This window comes from Heterodontus francisci, chromosome 26 (assembly GCF_036365525.1).
Source record: "Heterodontus francisci isolate sHetFra1 chromosome 26, sHetFra1.hap1, whole genome shotgun sequence".
In the NCBI taxonomy this organism is placed as follows: Eukaryota; Metazoa; Chordata; class Chondrichthyes; order Heterodontiformes; family Heterodontidae; genus Heterodontus; species Heterodontus francisci.
This window is the reverse complement of record NC_090396.1, coordinates 23,105,664-23,120,590: the sequence shown is the minus strand read 5'-3', so window position 1 is coordinate 23,120,590 and position 14,927 is coordinate 23,105,664. Positions and strand designations below refer to the sequence as shown.

General features: G+C 42.7%; 1 protein-coding gene across 5 annotated transcripts in view; it reads left to right on the top strand.

The window, feature by feature from the left end:
• fdxr (ferredoxin reductase) overlaps positions 1-14,927 on the top strand; it is a 77,968-nt gene that overhangs the window by 47,439 nt on the left and 15,602 nt on the right. The window lies entirely within an intron of this gene.

Genomic DNA, 14,927 nt, shown 5'->3' with positions numbered 1-14,927 from the left:
CTCTCTATATAGCAATCCAGTCAGTCCTATTCCCCGTGGACCTGTAAGTTTAGTTCCCTTAAGTGCATATCCATTTTCCTTTTGAAATCATTAATCATCTCCACTTCCATCACCTTTGTAGCCAGTGAGTTTCAGGTCATTACCACTCGCTACTTTTAAAAATAAAAGTTCTTCTTCACATCACCCTTGCTTCTCTTGCCCAAAAACCTTAAATCTGTGTACTGTGGTCCTTGTACCATTGGCTAATGGGAACAGCTTTTCTTTATCTACCTCACCTCATCCAAACCTGTCATAATCTTGAACACCTTTATCAGATCTCGCCTCAACCTCCTTTGCTCCAAGGAGAACAACCCCAGCTTTTCCAACCTAACCTTGTAGTTAAAATCCCTGGAACCATTCTGGTAAATCTCCTTTGCACCCTCTCAAGGACCCTCACATCCTTCCTAATGTGTGCTGATCAGAACTGGATGCAATACTCTAGAGCATTAAAAAGGTTCAGCATAACCTCTCTGCTTTTGTACTCAATACTTCTATTTTTGAAGCCCAAGATCCCTTATGCTTTGTTAACTATTCTCAATATGTCCTACCACCTTCAACGTTCTGTGCACATGAAACCCAAGGTCCCTCTGAGCCTGCATACTCTTTAGAGCTGTGCTATTAAGTCTATATTGCCTCTCTATCCCTTTTGCCAAAATGCATCACCTCACACTTCTGCCACTTGACCAAGGTCGTTGAGCCTACCTGAGGTTCTTTTAAGCTAGGAATTATTCTTGTATCTTCTGAATTTTTTCTAACGCCGATATGTTCCCCCAGCACATGAGACCAAAACTGGGTTCAGTACTGCAGATGTCATCTAGCTAGCAACCTGTACAAGACGGTAGTATCCTTTGATTTGTCGTGAATGGTTCTATTAATACAACCTAATGCCCTGTTCGATTTAGTTACAGCTTCTCTACATTAGTCATGAACTTTTAGTGATTTGCATATAATAATACTTGGATCTTTTTCTCTCATAACCACCTTCAATTTTGCAAATGATGGATGTTTTTTAGTTTAGAGATACAGCACTGAAACAGGCCCTTCGGCCCACCGAGTCTGTGCCGACCATCAACCACCCATTTATACTAATCCTACACTAATCCCATATTCCTACCACATCCCCACCTGTTCCTATATTTCCTTACCACCTACCTATACTAGGGGCAATTTATAATGGCCAATTAACCTATCGACCTGCAAGTCTTTGGCATGTGGGAGGAAACCGGAGCACCCGGAGGAAACCCACGCAGACACAGGGAGAACTTGCAAACTCCACACAGGCAGTACCCAGAATTGAACCTGGGTCGCTGGAGCTGAGAGGCTGTGGTGCCCTTCCAACATGCATAACCCAAATTTAAGTTAAATGCCATCTGATAACGTGTGGCACACTCCCCAATCGCATCTAAATTTCTTTGCTTTTGATGTGACTCCTCTACTGTTCCAGTATGGATTTTGGTATCACCTGCAAACATACTGACCATACAACCCACACCACTGACAGCAAACAGTAGCGTGCCTAGGATTGATCCCTGGGGGCCACCAGTAGTAAAATGCCTCTAGGCTAATCCACATCCGTTAACTACAATCTTTCAGCTGCAAGAGTGAATCCAATCCTTATCCACTATCCAAGTGACTTCCTTTGGGGGAAAAAAAACTCATCAAATTTGTAAAGCATAGCCTACCTACTTTTCTGTTGTCATCCGTCTATCCTCATAATCTTTCCCATCTCTTTCTGCGTCACTCCATCCTCACTATTTAACATCACTCGATAGGTTATGGCTCGGGTAAATTGGAGCAGAGTGCACTATCCCCAACTGGGCATAATCTGAAATAGAAACGACACAAAAGGAGCGGATGTGTTTTTCTCCATTGGGTCTACAGTTTGATGCTAGCATTCATAACCTATGTTGTTGGGTTACACTCAGGCCTGTGCTTGTGCCTTTTTGATCCGCACAATCACATCAGGACCTGAGTTAGCTGAGACTTGAATCTGTGTCCCTGCCCATTCTGTGCTATTGAGTGATGGTGGCTGTTGCACAATGTTCCTGCACTTTGGAAAAGAATTCATAGAACATTGTTATTTTACAGTATAACCATGACATTGGTAGGATAATAAAACCAAAGAGAGTCTAGAAACATTGTTTAATCTGCAGTTTATTTTCAAGCTTTCAATGAACAGTATGAATCAAATTAAGTCAAATCAATTAACAACTTCATTACTGTCCCTGGTTGCTGATGTTGCAATATGACTTATGGAATACCAGAGCAGGTTTGCAAGAAATAATGTGCATTTCTTTATAGCTTTGTAACATCCTTGGGACATTCCCATGCACATTTACAACCTTTGGATTATTGTTCTGTATGCAAATGCACCAGCCAATTTGTGCACAACAAGGTCCTGCAAACAGCAAATGTGTGAATAACAAGTTAATCTGTTTTTGATGCTGTTGGTTGAAGCAAGTTGTGTATTTTTGTCAGGTACAGCAGCCATCTGGAAACTCCCCATTGAGCCACTAATACTGCTTTCATAAAAACAATGGGATTGTGTAACTTAATTAGAACAGCATTCCTGCTGTGTAATGCTGGGTGTTGAGCATTTCATGCTCTATATACACAAATGACTCTGTGGTAACAAAAGCACACAGTCTCTTGCTCGTTTCCATTGCATTGCTGTGGTTTCACACTATTTATAGTTTTAGCCTCAATTTCTCTTCCAGGATTCCTTTTTGCTCACTCATTAATAGCATTCTGAGACTAACTGCACCCTTGAGTGCCCTCAACTCTGAAATTCATAAAGTCCAATTTGGGAGAGAAGCAAACAAAAAACAGCAAAAACTGGGAACATACAGCATGTCAGTCAGGAACTGAAGGTGTAACCCTTCAGAACCTAGGCAGCCTGCCAGTGCCCACACCGTTGCTGCTGTAGTCTGACTTAACATTTGTATTCCAAAATATTGGCAGCTAGAGTTTCCAAAACATGCTTAATTTTCTCCCATAAAGATGCTGATTATTTCTGTACTGTGGTTCGACAGCTGATGGCCCCCAGCATCTTACTCAACTGACCATTGTGTTGTTCTTGGGACTGGAGTGAGGTTTAACCAACTTTAGTAGAAGGTACGAGGCAGGGACAGAGACATAACACAAGAAATCGGAGTAGGCCATTCAGCCCTTTGAGCCAGCTCTGCCATTCAATGAGATCATGGCTGATCTACTTTACTGCCATTTTCCTGCACTATCCCCATATCCCTTGATGTTTTGAATATGTAGAAATCTATCAGTCTCAGTCCTGAACATACTTAATGACTGAGCCTCCACAGTCCTGTGGGATAGAGAATTCCAAAGATTCACCACCCTCTGAGTGAAGAAATTCCTCCTCATCTCAGTCCTAAATGACCTGCTCCTTATTCTGAGACGGTGTCCCCTGGTTCCAGACTCTCTAGTTAGGAGAAACATCCTTCCTGCATTTACCCTCTTGAACCCTGTAAGAATTTTGTATGTTTTAATGAGATCACACCTCATTCTTCTAAACTCCAGAGAATAAAGGCCCAGTCTGTTTAATTGTTCCTCATAGGACAAACCCTCCATCATCCCAGGAATTAGCTTGGTGAGCATTCGTTGCACTCCCTCTATGGCAAGTATAACTTTCCTTAGATGAGATGACCAAAACTGCACACAATACTCCAGTCTCACCAAGGCGCTATATAATTGCAGTAGGACACCTTTACTCCTATACTCAAATTCTCTTGTAATGAAGGCCAACATACCATTTGCCTGCTTAATTGCTTGCTGTACCTGATAGCTTTCACTGACACATGAACAAGGACACCTAAGTCCCTTTGAAGTTCAACACTTCCCAGAGACTCCAAGCTGTTGAAAATAATGGAGTTGTCTTCATTCTATTTTGCTTTCACTTTCTCTTTGCTAGCGTGCGTTCTACAGTAGCCTCAAGTGTGCATAATGTAATTGAAATTTCAAAACACTACAAGACTGCAACCACTGTGAAAGCCATGGCTCAGTTGGTAACACTCTCACCTCTGACTCAGACTTGTGTGTTCAAGTCCCACTCCAGAGCCTTGAGCACGTAACTCCTGTGCAGTACCCAGGCAGTTGTGCACTGTCAGAGATGTTGCTTATCCCATCTTTCAGATGAGATGTTAAACCAAAGCCCCTTTTTGCTTCTCAGGTGGATGTATAAGTATTCCTGGTAATATTTCAAAGAAGAGTAGACAAGTTCTCTCCTGTGCCCTAGTCACTATTTATCCCTCAATCAACACCTAAAAACAGATTATTTAGTCTTCATCATGTTGCTGTTTGTGAAATCTTGCTGTGTGCAAATTGCCTGTTGCATTCCCTACGTTATAACAATGACTACACTTCAAAAGTATTGCATCGGCTGTAAAGCATTTTGGGACATCTTGAAGTTGTGAAAGATGCTAGTGACAGTGAGTGGAAGCAGGTTACTGATGTCACACTGATTCTGATTCTATCCATGTGCACTTGCATGACAACTTGCATTTATATAGCACCTTTAATGTAGTAAAGTGTCCCAAGGTTCTTCACTGGAGTGTTTCAAACACAATTTGACACTGAACCACATAAGGAGATAATAGAGCAGATTGACCAAAAGCTTGGCCAAGGAGATAGGGTTTAAGAAGTGTCTTAAAACATGAGATGAAGGTTGGGAGCTTTAGGAAGGGCATTCTAGAGCTTAGGTAGCTGAAGGCACGGCTGGCAACAGTGGGGTGATGAAAATCAGAGATGTGCAACAAGCCAGAATTATAGAACAGCATAAGATCTTATAGGGCTGAAGGAGGTTATGGAGCTTGGAAGGGGTGAGGCCATGGAAGGATTTGAGCACAAGGATGAGAATTTCAAAATTGAGGCTTTGCTGGATTGGTAATCAATATAGGCCCTTCCAGACAATGATCTGAAATGGCAACCCACTGTGTTTCCATGTATTGTTCAGATATACTAAGGTCAATTACATGTTACCTACCACTGCTCTATCAGCTAAAGTTTGTATGTTATAAATAAGTACCTTAAGTGATTCTGAGGCCAGGATGTAAAACTGGTGCTCAAATTGCAAGATATTTACAGATGAGGAAGGCCATTCAGCCCACCTACACTCATCTATTGCTGCATATTATTCAAATGATTCTGGGGTTTTTGTCTCCTCCACACTGTCCAGGAGTTCAATCCAAGTGGTGATCACATTCTGTGCAAAGAAGCTCCTGATATCAGTCATAAAGTTTGAACCTGTGGCCCCTTGTCCTACTTTCGCTGTTTAAAGTAATATTCCAGATTAACCTTTTCCATACCATTTCCTGTCATACACCTCAATGCGATCACCTTTCAGATGCTTGCTTTTCAACCTGAAAAGCTCAAGTTTCCTCCTGACTCAACCCTTAACCAGACACACGACTGCCCTCTCCACTGTACTAGAATGCTTCCCTTGTTTCGTGGTGGCCAGAACTGGACACATTATTCATGGTGTGGTCTGCTTACTGCATTGTATAACTTTATCATGCCTTCCTCTGACTTGTATTCTGCTGTTTGCGCTATGCAAATTTGTAGAAAGCAAGACTTGGACCATATCCAGGTTTGGGCTGATAAGTGGCAAGTATCATTTGCCCCACACAAGTGCCAGGCAATGACCATCTCCAACAAGAGAGTATCTAACCATCTCCCCTTGACATTCAATGGCATTACCATCGCTAAATCCCCCACTATCAACATCCTAGGGGCTACAATTGACCAGAAACTGAACTGGAGTAGCCATATAAATACTGTGGCTACAAGAGCAGGTTAGAGGCTAGGAATCCTGCGGCGAGTAACTCATCTGATTCCCTAAAGCCTGTCCACCATTTACAAGGCACAAGTCAAGAGTGTGATGGAATACTCTCCACTTGCCTGGATGGGTGCAGCTCCAACAACACTCAAGAAGCTCGACATCATCCAGGACAAAGCAGCCCGCCTGATTGGCACCCTATCCACAAACATTCACTCCCTCCACCACCGACGCACGGTAGCAGCAGTGTGTACCATCTACAGGATGCACTGCAGCAATGCACCAAGGCTCCTTAGCACCTTCCAAACCAGCGACCTCTACCAACTAGAAGGACAAGGGCAGCAAATGCATGGGAACACCACGACCTGCAAGTTCCCCTCCAAGTCACACACCATCCTGACTTGGAACTATGTTGCCGTTCCTTCACTGTCGCTGGGTCAAAATCCTGAAACTCCCTTCCTGACAGCACTGTGGGTGTACCTACCCCACATGAAATTCTGGCCTGGCCAGTGACGCCCACATCCCATGAATGAATAAAAAAAGTTCAACATTCTACTGGCTTTGCTGATTGTTTGCTTTGACTGGACATATTTTAACGTGGAGTCTCTCTCTACTGAGATTCCATGGTCCCTGATCAGTACGAGATCAGTAGCTATTTCAACACTAATAATTTTTCCGTAATTATTTGCAACACTTAACACTGACGGTTACAAACTGTACAAGTTTCATTAACACAGTTTGCAACATCAACATTAACTTGCATGCAACAAGAGCAACTCGATTTTATAGTTCTCTTTCTCTTCTCTCAATCTCACACATGAGAAACATACTTTTCCTCACAAGGTGGTGCTGTTTGCTCATTAATGCTACTATAAAAGGGGCACTGCCAGTTTGAAAATGCATTTATATATATTGTTTACAGAGTTACAACACAGCGATGCAAATCAGTTCAAAATGCCTTGCTTCACCATGGTTGTTTTGTGACTGAATTCACAGGCAGCTCTTCCTCCTCCCCAATCCCCATGACTCTTTAATAGTTCTTAAGTAGGTATAAATGTGACGCAGACAATAGAACCATAGCAAAATTACGGCACAGAAGGAGGCCATTCAGCCCATTGTGTCTGTGCCGGTCGGAAAAAAACTAGCTGCCCAATCTAATCCCACCTTCCAGCACCTGGTCCATAGCTTTGCCGGTTACAGCACTTCAGGTGCATGTCCAGGTACTTTTTAAAAGAGTTGAGGGTTTCTGCCTCCACCACCATTCCTGGCAGTGAATTCCAGACACCCACCACCCTCTGGGTGAAAAAGGGTTTCCTCATGTCCTCCCTAATCCTTCTACCAATCACCTTAAATCTATGCCCCCTGGAAATTGACCTCTCCGCTAGGGGAAACAGGTCCTTCCTGTCTACTCTATCTCGGCCCCTCATAATTTTGTACACCTCAGCCTCCTCTGTTCTAAGGAAAACAACCCTAGCCTATCCATCTTTCTTCATAGCTGCAATGTTCGAGCCCTGGCAACATTCTTGTAATGTCTTCTCTCCAGAGCAATGATTTCCTTTCTGTGATGTGGTGACCAGAACTGTACGTAATACTCCAGCTGTGGCCTAACCAGCGTTTTATACAGTTCCAGCATTGTATCCCTGCTTTTGAATTCTGTACCTCAGCCAATAAAGGAAAGCTTTCCATATGCCTTCTTCACCACTCTATCTACCTGTCCTGCCACATTCAGGGACCTGTGGACATGCACTCTAAGGTCTCTCACTTCTTCTACCCCTCTCAATATCCTCCCATTTATTGTGTATTTCCTCGCTTCATTTGCCCTCCCCAAATGCATTACCTCATACTTTTCTGGATGAAATTCCATTTGCCAGATTTCCGCCCGCTCAACCAAATATTCTGTTAAATGATAGACTGACAATTGCATATATACTGCCCCATCCATGACATGGTGTTCGTACCTATTCATCTGCCACTGTGTGTATTCGTGCATTCCTTTGTCACTGAATTTTAGATATACTGATTGACAGTGGCAGATAGTTATGGAATAATGGGTTTGCCTAAGACTAATATAATTTTAAAAAATTTCATTCTCAGGATATGGGTAAATCCAGCAAGGTCAGCATTTGTTACCTATTCCTAGCTTCCCTTGAGAAGGTGGTGGTGGACCACCTTCTTGAACCACTGCAGTCAGCATAATGAAGGTACTCCCATAATGGTGTTAGGTAGGGAGTTCCAGGATTATGACCCATGACGATGAAGGACAAATGATATATGTCCAATTCAGGATGGTTTGTGACTTAGGGGGAACTTGGAGGTGACGTGTTCCCATGCATCTGCACTGTCGTTCTCGGAGGTAGAGGTTGCGGGTTTGGGAGGTACTGCTGAAAAAGTCTTGGTGAGTTGCTGCAGTGCATCATATGGATGCTACACACTGCAGCCAGGTGTGCCAGTGGTGGAGGGAGTGGATGTTTAAGATGGTGGGTGGAATGCTGATCAAGTCGGCTGTTTTGTTCTGGATGGTGTGGAGCTTCTTGAGTGTTGTTGCAGCTGCACCCATCCAGGCAAATGGAATATTTCATCACATCCTAACTTGTGCCTTGTAGGTGGTGGAGAGGCTTTATGGAGTCAGGAAGTGAGCCACTTGCTATAGAATACCCAGTCTCCAGTCTGCTCGTGTAACCATAGCATTTATATGGATGGTCAGTTAAGTTTCTGGTCAATGGTGACCCCCAGGTTGTTGGTGGAGGATTCAATGATAATAATGCCATTGACTGTCAAGCACAGGTGGTTAGAATCTTGTTGAAGATGGTCGTTGCCTGGCATTTATTTGGCATAAATTTCACTCGCCTCGCCACTTATTAGCCAGAGTTTTGTCCCTGATCCCCACTGACTTCAGTTTTATGATGGTACCCTGATGCCACACTTAGTCGAATGCTGCCTTGCTGTCAAAGGCAGTTGTAATATTACTTGTTCCTTTGGTGTGTAAGCTATTGTAAGACTCACAGGCCAACAATTAATATCCAAAGAAAATTTGGCTTTTTATTCTAACTTAACTAGAACATATATATATATATATACAGTTACTGCATATGCATATCTAAACACATCTCACTCTGTCGGGCTCCACTCATAACTCTCTGGTCATGTGTGATGCGACATCACTTCCACCAGTGACCTTCACTTACAGCTCTTTAGGTGGTCGTCTTAAGGTCGTCCTACAACATCCCCCTTTTTCCAAAGATAAAAACATATGTACAATGATGTTGCAGTTCGGATTAACTATACATGATTAAAACAAAACGTTATTTGCAAGTATGTTTAGCACTCTCGAAAATGTATAGGAGATTTGCTTATTTGTCCCGATCTTGTTATCTTAAACCTCTTCCCAGAGCTGAGCTTGTCTTGATGACTCCTCTGAGACTTCGGTGACGCGGAACTCTGGTTGGCATGTTCTTCCTCTGGGCTCGTGGCCTCGTTAAGTTCATCTTCAGACTTTGTCTTTGAACGTGTCTGCGATGCCACAGGGTTGTCACATGTAGTGTTGTCATATAGATCTCTGAGTTGACTTTGGTTCCAGCTGAGGATCGTACCATTAGGTGTCTGGACCTTGTACGATCTCGGCTGGTCACATATCCTCACAACCTCTACAGGATACCAAGTTCCTGATGCATGATTGAGGACTCCGACCATCTGTCCTACTCACAATCGAGCTAATTCTGGTTCTGCTTGCCTGTCATACAATGCCTTCATCTTTCCTTGTTTAGAAAGCTCACAAAAATGATTACTGGCAACATCACAAATCATCGACAATCCCTCTAATCTCCAGATACTTGCTGCAACGAACTGAAGCCCGAGGAGAGACTCCCGATCATATCGCCTCTTCATGTCAAGACTCTCAGTTTTTGTGTTGTCCTTTGCATAGACTGACCTGGGTATTTCCTACCATCTTTGGTGCGTTAACAAATTCATGCTTTGTGACAATTCGTAAATCTCAGCATACTGGAAGTCCTGCGACAGCTGGCCCAATTGTATCTACAATATACGACATTTGTGGTAGCTTTTTGGAGCTCCCTTAGCTGCACTGCAAGGTTATCGTTCCAATGCACTTGATTGGCAAACTACTGTAGGCAGTCAGCTTAGCCGTGGTGGGTCGTACCATAGATTCCCATTTATTTAAGTACGTGTCCTTCAGTATACAAATGGGTAGAATGTTTGCACTTACTCCAGTGTTGATTTTCACTTTGAGCTTATGCTTGCCATTCTTCTGTGGACATATAATCCCAATCATGGCAAATGCCTCAGATTGCGTAATAGCATTGACATGTTGATTCAAATTGACTATGTGAAATGCTTGCTCGCTGTTCGTACGAGTACATTCTTCATCCTCCTGACAATCTGTGTCTGTGCTGACATGATGTACATGCTTGGGCTTTTGTTCTGTGTTGGCATACCTTTTGTTGCATTTGCCATCCTTGCAGATGTTCTCTCTGCATGTGATCTGCCATCATTCCTGTGAGCAGTATCTGAGCTCGGCCTTCTGTACTGTCTTGCCCAATGTCCTCACATGCCACAAGCTTTGCATTGGTCCTGGTACGCCGGACAACTGTGAATTGGGTGAGTCAGGCCACATTTGCCACAAGGCTTAGTAGACTTCTGACCTTGGTTACCATACCAATTATCGTAACCGCTCCCAACGTTGTAACTGTTGGCGTACAGCCATGATGGCTTCAAATTTCCTTCCATCATTGAGTAGTACATCTATGGTGTGCCCTTTCTTCTTTTCTAGCAGGCCTTTTGAAAGGCCTCTAGTGGGGTAGTCGACATTACTAGCTCTATAGCCCATTCCGACAATTTGATATCTGTTAAGTCACGTTCTAGAGCTTTGTCTTGGCACCTTGCAACAAACTGGTCAATGGACTTATCTTGCCTTTGCCAGTAGGTCATAAGCTCAAGCCTATGTACCTGTAAATTTACTTTCACTTTGACTTGCTGCTCCAGGAATGTCCATAGCTTGCTAGGGTCCTCTGATACGCAGCTGACAATCCTGATGTGTTGATCCATTGCAAACCCTTATTGCCCAGTGTGATCTAAATTTTGATAGCTGTTTTTCTGGTTTGCTCACTTGTTCCAGGAAACACAGTTCCATTCACTGTCAAAACAGTTTAAATTCAGACGCTATGTCCGACGCCTTCCAATCTGTAACTGAACATCTGAAAGCCATTGTCTTAATGATTTTGCTTTTTTTTTTATAAATATAGGCCTTTTTACAGGTTTTTTATTTTCACAGGCACACTTCTTTTCTTGCTTAGACAGATTCATTTACTGGCTTGCCCCTTTAAGAATAAGAGACCACAGCTGCTTTCTGTTCGCACTGCTTAGTTTCTTTCAATTGAGCGAGTTTTTTTCTCTGCAGCCAGCTGCACTTTGCAGTACTGGCAGTGGCCACAACCAGGCTTTTTCACTGTGCTGCGCACCTCCAGTGGTGCTGTTGAGTTCTTCCCTCTCCTTTTGGCTTTGACCTCACCCACATAGGAACATTGGAACATAGGAGCAGGAGTAGGTCATTCAGCCCCTCGAGCCTGCCCCACCATTCAATATGATCATGGCTGATCATCCACTTCAATGCCTTTTTCCCACAAAGCTAAAAAAACTGGGAAAACTAAAACTATAATGGCTTCAGCTACTGCTTTTCAAATTTTCCGAACCACTGCCAGACCAGTTAAAAGCTCTGATCCCCTGGAAAATTACCTACTTCACTCACAGAGTTTCAACACATCTCATGGTCCTATCTGTAATCTAGCTTGCTGCATTGTTGTGGGGTCGCCTGCTAGCTACTCTCCAGGTAAGCAACCTGCTGTTCTTTGTTCTCTCTTAGTATGTTCTTCAGAAAAAATCAAACATTGCACAATGTAGTATTTGATGGTCTTCAGAAAAAATATATCCCAAACATTGCCACTATGTGATATTACTTGTTCCTTTGGTATGTGGACTATTGTAAGATTCACAGGACTACAAGTAATATCCAAAGTAAACATGGGTTTTTATTATTACTTAACTAGAACATATATACGCAAACAGTTCCTACACAAGCATATCTAAACATACGTCACTCTGTCGGGCTCCACCCACAACTCTCTAGTTGTGTGTCATGTTGCATCACTTCCTCCAGTGGTGTTCACTTACAGTTCTTAAAGTGGTTCTTTTAAGGTTGTCCCACAACAGCAGTCACTCTGACTCCACTTCTGGAATTCAACTTTTGTTAGGACTGAGCTCATGATTGAACCAAGGCTGTGCAAGGTTAATGCGCAAAATAGGAGCTCATGGTGTAGTGGGTAACATATTAGCATGGATAGAAGATTGGCTGGCTGGCAGAAAACAGAGAGTATGCATAAACGGGTCCTTTTCTGATTGGCAGGATGTGGAGTCTGGCCGGGGTCTGTGCTGGGGCCTCAACCTTTTACAATTTATATCAATGACTCAGATGAGGGGACCGATGGCGTGGTAGCTAAATTTGCAGATGTCACAAAGATAGGGAGGAAAATTTGTTGTGAAGAGGACATAAAGAGCTTGCAGACTGATATAGATACGTTGAGTGAGTGGGCAAAATTCTGGCAGATGGAGTATAATGTGGGAAAATGTGAAGTTGTTCACTTTGGCAGGAAGAATAAAAAAGCAGAGTATTACTTAAACGGAGAACGACTGCAGAACTCTGAGGTGCAGAGGGATCTAGCTGTTCCAGTGAATGAGTCACAAAAAGTTAGTATGCAGGTACAACAAGTAATAAAGAAGGCGAATGGAATGCTATCCTTTAATACAAGAGGAATTGAAAATATAAGTAAGGATGTTATACTTCAGTTACTCAGGGCATTGGTGAGATCACAGCTCGAATACTGTGTGCAGTTTTGGTCTCCTTTTTTAAGGAAGGATGTAAGTGTGTTGGAGGCGATTCAGATGAGGTTTACTAGATTGATACCTGGAATGAGTGGGTTGTCTTATGAGGAAAGATTGGACAGACTTGTTTTTACTGGAGTTTAGAAGAATGAGGGGAGAATTGATTGAAGTTTATAAGATGCTGAATGGTCTTGACAAGGTGGATGTGGAAAGGATGTTTCCTCTTGTGGGGGAGTCCAGGACTAGGGGACACTGTTTTAAAATTAGGCGTTGCCCTTTTAGGGCAGAGATGTGGTGAAATTTTTTTCTCTCAGAGGGTTGTGCGACTTTGGAACTCTCTGTCTCAGAAGGTGGTGGAGGCAGGGTCATTGAATAATTTTAAGGCGGAGGTAGATAGATTCTTGTTAGGCAAGGGAATCAAAGGTTATCAGGGGTAGATGGGAATGTGGAATTCGAGAGACAAACAGGTCGGCCATGATCTTATTGAATGGTGGAGCAGGCTAGAGGGGCCGAATGGTCTACTTTTGCTCCTAATTTATATGTTCGTATGTATATTCATATGTGACGTGGTCTGAAGCCAAGTGGTTCCGGCAGGACAAAAACTGCTTATGGATGAGCAGGTTATTGGTGAGTAAGTAAAATGACTGAAATAAAAAGCTTGCATTTACAAACAACTTTCATGTCCTCAGGACATCCCACTGCTTCACAGCCAATGAATTACTTTTGAAGTGTAGTCACTGTTTTCCGGGCAAACACAGCAAATGAGATGTGATCAGTCTGTTTTTAGGTGTTGGTTAAGAAAGGCCACACAGGGAGAACTCCCCTGCTCTTCTTCAAATAGTGCCACATTGTTTTTTGCATCTGCCTGAGCAGGCAAATGGGCCCTCAGTTTAACATCCCAATCTGCAAGGCAGCAACCCTCAATACCATGCTGAAATATCAGTCTAGCTTCTATGCTGGAATGGACCTTGAAGATACAGCCTAAGAAACAAGAGCGAGTCATAACAGAGTCAAGCAGACACTTACAGATCATCTTCTGTGTACTAAATGCCAAACACACACATTTGCAAGGATAATAGTTTGGTTGGAATTACCACAAGTGTTAATTTTTCTTCCTAAAGTGGTTGATAGAACTTTGATAATTCATAGAGTAGTCTATTGATTGTAAAGTAAAACACAATCCAAATATTATTCATGGTAAGAGTAATAAAGATCTTGGTCCTTAGGAAGTCAGTGGTACAAGCACTGAAAATATTAGAAATCATTTTTCGATGTCTTTCAAATAGCTACCTATTAAAACAACCTTCTCATAGGCAGCTCTGAAAAGAGCCTTTGGCTTAGTGGTAGCACCCCCTCCCCCTCTCCAGCTCTGTAACCTCCACCAGCCCTACAACCCTTCAGGACCGCTGCATTTTTTCCAGTCTACCTCTTTGGCCAAGACTTGTCCTAATATCCCCTTCTTTGGCTCAGTGTCAATTTCTGTTTGAGAACGTGCCTGTGAAATGCCTTGGGACATTTTCCTATGTTCAAGGCGCTATATAAATGCAAGTTTTGTTGTTGCTAAATCCTGGCATTATTCTGGTGAATCTCTGCTGTATCCCTTCTAATGCCAATATATTGTTCCTGAAGTTCTTTGACTAAAATCAAACACAGTATCCCAGATGGGGTGTCACTTTCTCACTTTTGAATTTCAAACCCCTTGAGATAAAGGCCAACATTTCATTAGATTTTGATTAATTTTTGTACCCTAGGTTTTGGTGATTTGTGTACAAGGCCACCTAAATCCTTTTGCTCCTCCACAGCTGCTAGTCTCTTTGTCTTTCTCAGATCCAAGTGGGATAACCTCACACATCTCCACATTGAACTCAATCTATCATAGTGTTGCCTACTCATTTAGTCTGTCCATTTAGTCTGATGTTCCAAACATCAGAAATTTAAGATAAAAAAGACATGTCTAACGAGACAGTGCTGTCCCACTCAATCCTATGGTCTCTTAACTCCAATAAACCCGATTAAAAATTCAGGTGCGCCACAGCCTTCATTCGTTTGAGTTTATTTGATAAAACATCCAGGAATTCACACGTTGAATTAAGGCGTAACTTTTTGCTCTCATTCACAAATTTACTGTGCCTCCTAACTTAGGAGAAGATAGACGATAATTTAACATGTGGGATGTAGATCTCTTGTCTGATGAAAAGAGTTAAAACTG